At 31.2% G+C, this 7,285-nt stretch overlaps 1 long non-coding RNA gene across 1 annotated transcript; it reads left to right on the plus strand.

Moving 5' to 3' along the window:
* Positions 1 to 331: 331 nt before the first annotated feature.
* LOC143076610 (uncharacterized) lies at positions 332 to 3,452 on the plus strand. The gene is made up of 3 exons (XR_012978722.1): positions 332 to 839; positions 1,543 to 1,611; positions 2,378 to 3,452. It is a non-coding gene; the product is annotated as an uncharacterized LOC143076610 (long non-coding RNA).
* The last annotated feature ends 3,833 nt before the right edge of the window (positions 3,453 to 7,285 follow it).

Consider the following 7,285-nt stretch of genomic DNA (forward strand, 5'->3'; position numbering starts at 1 on the left):
ATTGGGGAAGTTTTGCATGCACGTATGACATTGAATGTACTCTCTTTTCTAAAATTTCAACCTTTTGTAATGAAATATTAAACATTTGAAAAGTTTAACGTATGGTCTTGTTGAAACCATCTAGTGGCCAATTTATTTTAAAAACAAATGTATTGTAAAAATACTGTAAAATTAGTGATATGTTATTCTATTATACATTTGAACTCTGTACAGTTTTTTTCTTTTTTTCATTTTAATATTGTGATATCATCATGATCATAGTTAAAATGACATATGTATTGATTGAGGGTTATTTTACAACCTGTATATGGGACAACATCCCTAATGCGCCTTGAAATGAGGAACTCAAAAGTCACGTGTAAAGAAAAAATATCTGTGTAGTGATATTGGACATGTTTCTATTTTTAGCAAATGACTGAACTTAATTATTTGTGGTGATTAGGAAAGTAGAGGAACATAGAATAAATGTGTTAAAACTATGGAGCTATTGAATGTGTTCAAAGTATTAAATTTTCAAAGAACTTATTGTGTTAAAAAGGGGATATTTTATCACAAGGAGCCGCATCACAACAGGATGTTCGGGGTTGGCTAATTTACGGAAAAAGTAATCTCACTTCGTACCCTGAAAATTTAACCACATATGTGAAAATGTCACAGCTTCGAAACAAGCTATCATACATATCCAAGTTAACGATATGGACTGAGCTGCAGGAAAACACGTTACCATTACCGCCTATGTAAAAACAATTAAAGATTTTGACCCAAATTAGAAGCTCAATTCAAGACGTTGTCAGACTGATTTATGGTTGATTTCACCTTGTACACCACCGAAAATGATGGTAAGTAGTTTTTTATTGATAAAGATCAGCAAAAACTCATGAAAATTTTCGCTTTTGAAATGCATTTCTGGCACGGGGCTGAACACTTGTTTTAGGCACACTCTTAAATGTGTTTACTTCCGAGAGATCCGAAAGGAATTTGTTTACTACATTGAAAAGACAAGAAATAACTTTTAAATATTATAAAATTGTAAGTAAACATGACACAATATAGTCTTTGTTATGTAATATCACTCTGGTCTACAGGAATACCAATAATCAAGGGAGATAACACACTTCATACGAGTAATGTGAGATTCATCATCGCATGTGCTTTTATCCAATGATTTGACCACTGGTCAGTAGATATCATATGCACAAAAAAACAGACAAAACATTTACATGTTTTAAGAAAATCATGAATTATTATTGTAATGCACATGAGCAAAACAAAAGATATTGTCATTTCTCAGTGAAAAAGGGGGAGGGTCAAACCTTCTTGAAAAAAATATATCTGTGCACCTATTCAACTATTAAGCTAGTTAGCTACTACCCATGGTTCTAAGACAAAAGATTTAAATGAAGGTGGCTAAGCCACAAGGAAGAAGCATTTGTCTTTCTTTGTGATTAAACTACCAAGAATAGATTTTTCTCTCTCAATAATACTTATGTATTTAAATCAAATGATAACACAGCCTGAGTATTTTTTGTTGTCTTATTTCAGTTCCAGACATATCATTATTTTTCAACCTGAGATGGCAAACTAGAGGTTTTAAAAAGTCCTGAATAACTGGTAAGCATTTTGTTTTACATGTATTAGGCAAGCTCTAAATTGTTTATTTCTGGTATTTATGCAATTGAAATTACAGTCGGTATGTTAAAAATATGCTTATATGAAAACTGTTGCTATGGTCTTGGTATTAAATGAAAAGGATTGTTACAGATCGTTTGGAGTCAATATTTCGAGTTAAAATTTTGCGGCAACTGTTTCTCACGTAACACTGCAAACTATATTTAGCGCTATTTTGATCTGTCGTTATTGAATGACGCCATAATACATGTGATGTCACAATGTTTCCGTTAAGACCTCATATGGATTTCTCACTGATAAAAGGTTTTCACTGAAAAACATGTAAAAAACATTTTTTCTCAAATAGAATTATGTGAAAGGACAAGTTTTGAAAATTTGCACTATATTGCACTCTAATTATATGATATGGATGACTTTCCCAGTAGTTTAGAGTGGTTTCAACAGTATTAAATACAAGATTTTCACTAGTAGGAATAATTATTTTGGTGTTGTTTTTTTTAAACCTTCAGTTTTGCATAATTTCTCTGTCAAATGCACATAAAGGCACAAGAAAATTTTATAGAATGCTCTATCAGGGTCTGTGTATTGTAATTAAAGTTTATAATCAGAAGTTTTATCCTTGTTTTGACTAGTGGAGGTAATCTGGAAGAAATTACTTATACATACTCATTGTATTCAAAATAAATGAATATAGCGACGAAAGTGTCATTGCCTTATAGTTCTAAAACAGCTTTATTTTTTTTTTCAGAAATGGACAAAAATACAAAGATTTATTCAGAATATTATACCGATGTAGATCACATAAAATATTTGGAAAAATCAGAAGTATGGATTTCAATATGGGACAACATCCCTAATGCGCCTTGAAGTGAGGAACTCAAAAGTCACGTGTAAAGAAAAAATATCTGTGTAGTGATATTGGACATGTTTCTATTTTTAGCAAATGACTGAACTTAATTATTTGTGGTGATTAGGAAAGTAGAGGAACATAGAATAAATGTGTAAAAACTATGGAGCTAATGAATGTGTTCAAAGTATTAAATTTTCAAAGAACTTATTGTGTTAAAAAGGGGATATTTTACCACAAGGAGCCGCATCACAACAGGATGTTCGGGGTTTGCTAATTTACGGAAAAAGTAATCTTACTTCGTACCCTGAAAATTTAACCACATATGTGAAAATGTCACAGATTCGAAACAAGCTATCATACATATCCAAGTTAACGATATGGACTGAGCTGCAGGAAAACACGTTACCATTACCGCCTATGTAAAAACAATTAAAGATTTTGACCCATATGTATTACAGCCGACAGAAATTACTTATACACACATCACGCAAAATGGTCAGAACACAGACTCAGATTCAATATTCTATTACTGTAAAATATTACCACTTTTATAACATATAACAATCACATTGATTTCTAAACAATAGCGTAAACTTGTATAACAGTAAAATAATATAAAATATGCTAATGGTATCATATGATGAATAAAATAAACTATGACATAACAATATCTACAATTAAATAAAGGCAACAGTAGTATACCGGTGTTCAAAGTAAGAAATCGACGGTGAAAAAACTAATCCGGGTTACAAGCTAACACCGAATGAGAAAAACAAAGGAACAACTGATGTGCACTACAAACAAACGTCAGAATGCATAGAGACTTACTTTTTATAACAACTGCCATATTCCTGACTTGGTATATGACATTTTTAGAATATATTCGGGTTGAACCATGTCTAATGATTAGCCAAACTTGTCGCTTTATGGCATGTTAAAAGATATAGCTAAAACGCTTAAATCACAACAATACGTGACATGAATATAGCACTAAACTATAAAGATTTACTAAGTACTAAAGATATAACTCTATATAAATATATTCAGGATCTGGATGCATCGTCAGATATGAAAACTAGTATCTCAAAACATGTTGTTTGAATAGAGAAATAAAACAATTAAATAACTAATTGACTAGGTTCTCCATTTTGAAATAATAAAATTAGAAAAAGTATAAAGGTCTACTATTTTTTATTAATTCTCTATGAAAGCAAGGATGGAATACAATTTATTTCAAATGTTTGCATATAACATGCATAGAGTAAAACATTATTGTTGTCTTTATTTTCAGTTTTAAACACAAAACAATATATTTCGCTTAGTGATTTAATCGTACATCCAACCGTTTCTGTTGAAAGCTACACAATGGCACATCCCAATTTTTCTCCAATATATTTTAGTAATTAGTTGTAATAAAAATTCCTACGACGTACCTTTGATATTGAGACTATCATACAATTCAAAATTGCATTTTTTATTAGGTTTTTATACGACCGCAAATTTTGAAAAAATTTTCGTCGTATATTGCTATCACGTTGGCGTCGGCGTCGTCGTCGTCGTCGTCGTCGTCGTCGTCCGGCGTCCGAATACTTTTAGTTTTCGCACTCTAACTTTAGTAAAAGTGAATGGAAATCTATGAAATTTTAACACAAGGTTTATGACCACAAAAGGAAGGTTGGTATTGATTTTGGGAGTTTTGGTCCCAACATTTTAGGAATAAGGGGCCAAAAAGGGCCCAAATAAGCATTTTCTTGGTTTTCGCACTATAACTTTAGTTTAAGTTAATAGAAATCTATGAAATTTTGACACAAGGTTTATGACCACAAAAGAACGGTTGGGATTGATTTTGGGAGTTTTGGTCTCAACAGTTTAGGAATTAGGGGCCAAAAAAGGGCCCAAATAAGCATTATTCTTGGTTTTCGCACAATAACATTAGTTTAAGTAAATAGAAATCAATGAAATTTAAACACAATGTTAATGACTACAAAAGGAAGGTTGGTATTGATTTTGGGAGTTTAGGTCCCAACAGTTTAGGAATTAGGGGCCAAAAAGGGACCCAAATAAGCATTTTTCTTGGTTTTCGCACCATAACGTTAGTATAAGTAAATAGAAATCTATGAAATTTAAACACAAGGTTTATGACCATAAAAGAAAGGTTGGGTTTGATTTTGGGAGTTTTGGTCCCAACATAATAAGGGGCCCAAAGGGTCCAAAATTAAACTTTTGTTTGATTTCATCAAAATTGAATAATTGGGGTTCTTTGATATGCCGAATCTAACTGTGTATGTAGATTCTTAATTTTTGGTCCCGTTTTCAAATTGGTCTACATTAAGGTCCAAAGGGTCCAAAATTAAACTTAGTTTGATTTTGACAAAAAATGAATGAGTTAGGTTCTTTGATATGCTGAATCTAAAAATGTACTTAGATTCTTGATTATTGGCCCAGTTTTCAAGTTGGTCCAAATCGGGGTCCAAAATTAAACTTTGTTTGATTTCATCAAAAATTGAATAAATGGGGTTCTTTGATATACCAAATCTAACTGTGTATGTAGATTCTTAATTTTTGGTCCTGTTTTCAAATTGGTCTACACTAAAGTCCAAAGGGTCCAAAATTAAACTTAGTCTGATTTTAACAAAAATTGAAATCTTGAAGTTCTTTGATATGCTGAATCCAAAAATGTACTTAGATTTTTTATTATGGGCCCAGTTTTCAAGTTGGTCCAAATCAGGATCTAAAATTATTATATTAAGTATTGTGCAATAGCAAGTCTTTTCAATTGCACAGTATTGCGCAATGGCAAGAAATATCTAATTGCACAATATTGTGAAATATCAAATTTTTTTTTAATTAGAGTTATCTTTCTTTGTCCAGAATCAACTTAAATCTTTGTTATATACAATATACAATGTATATTCACTTTTTACTACCAACTGATAAATTAAAATAATCTTTACCATTCAGTAATAACAAGCAGTTTTTTTACATCTTAATATTTTATGATGTATTTAAATGAGTAGTTATTGTTGCAAACTCCATTAGAAATTTTAATTGAGATTAGTTTTGGAATAAGGGAAAGGGGGATGTGATTAAAAAAATTGGGTTCAATTTTTCTCATTTGAAATTTCATAAATAAAAAAGAAAATTTCTTCAAACATTTTTTTGAGAGGATTAATATTCAACAGCATAGTGAATTGCTCTAAGAGAAACAAAAATTTTAAGTTCATTAGAACACATTCATTCTGTGTCAGAAACCTATGCTGTGTCAACTATTTAATCACAATCCAAATTTAGAGCTGAATCCAGCTTGAATGTTGTGTCCATACTTGCCCTAACCGTTCAGGGTTCAACCTCTGCGGTCGTATAAAGCTACGCCCTGCGGAGCATCTGGTTTTTCTTAACTTTAATTGACCAGTTTTTCTCATTATTTAAATGTTTGTTTGTGTCCGTTTTAACACTTCATGATTCATTTTCCCATAATGAATGACACTACATCTTTCCAAATGTCCTATTATAACTTTCAACTCAGTCATATTTGCGTCTTATATTGGGCAAATATCATTTCAAATCCTGAATCTCTGTTCTTTGCAATGGTATTGCAACAAATATTACGAGTGTTCCAAATAGATTCCTTTTATGTTAAAACTAAAAACCACAAATTTAGTTATCCATCGCGTGTTTTACTGAAACTTTCACTGCCTCTACTACGACTTCTGTAGAAACGCCCCTCTAAAGAATTTGTTCGAGCTTTGGCATTTTTCAATTTAAAATCTAGTTTGCTGATGATATTTTATTTTTTCATTTACCGAGAACAGATATTTCACTAGTGAGGAGAAATATTTTTCTCACACCGGTTAGGAAATGTGAAAGTAGCACAAAAATTAGAGAAAACTCAATCTCGTTAAGATGTCCCAATATCATTTATAAATATCTACTCAAAGCCTATACAGTTATTTTTTATATTGATGATATGTTTTTATAGGAAATATCATGTTCGGTGTCCAGTTGGGTTTTTTTTTTGTCAAATTTGTTTTATGAATTATAAAGCTTATGTACATGAACTTTCTTGTAAAAAAAACTTTTTTCTTATCAGAATCTCCATATTAAACTGTACTGCTAATATATTATTGTCTCCCGTTCCCTATTCCGCTGATAGCTTTTTCCTGCTTGTGTCCTTAACCATCAAATAAACTCATCATAGATACCAGGACTAAATCTATCATCTACGCCAGACGCGCGTTTCGTCTACAAAAGACTTTTCAGTGACTCTCGAACCCAAGAACGTTAAAAAGCCAAATAAAGTACAAAGTTGAAAAGCATTGAGGACCAAAATTCCTAAAAGTTTTGCCAAATACAGCTAAGGTAATATATGCCTAAAATACTCCTTTTTGCAGAATAACTAGGTATTTCCTGGCATTTGAAATTGATAAAAAAATACAAATGAAATTTCTTGGAACTTAAAATGATTTTGAATGTTACAATATAATAGTTGAAACAACATAGGTATTGATTTTAGATTATTTTTCAACATATATAGAGGACAGTACAGTCGACAGAGTATATTTTTTCTGCAACCATCACGCAGTTCAATCCTTAACTGATAAAATAAGGAAAATCTGCATAACGAGTTATGTTTCTTTTAGTTTTGTATTGCGTTAGTGATTTAATCGTACATCCAACCGTTTCTGTTGAAAGCTACACAATGGCACATCCCAATTTTTCTCCAATATATTTTAGTAATTAGTTGTAATAAAAATTCCTACGACGTACCTTTGATATTGAGACTATCATACAATTCAAAATTGCATT

This window comes from Mytilus galloprovincialis, chromosome 5, assembly GCF_965363235.1.
Source record: "Mytilus galloprovincialis chromosome 5, xbMytGall1.hap1.1, whole genome shotgun sequence".
NCBI classification, from domain to species: Eukaryota; Metazoa; Mollusca; class Bivalvia; order Mytilida; family Mytilidae; genus Mytilus; species Mytilus galloprovincialis.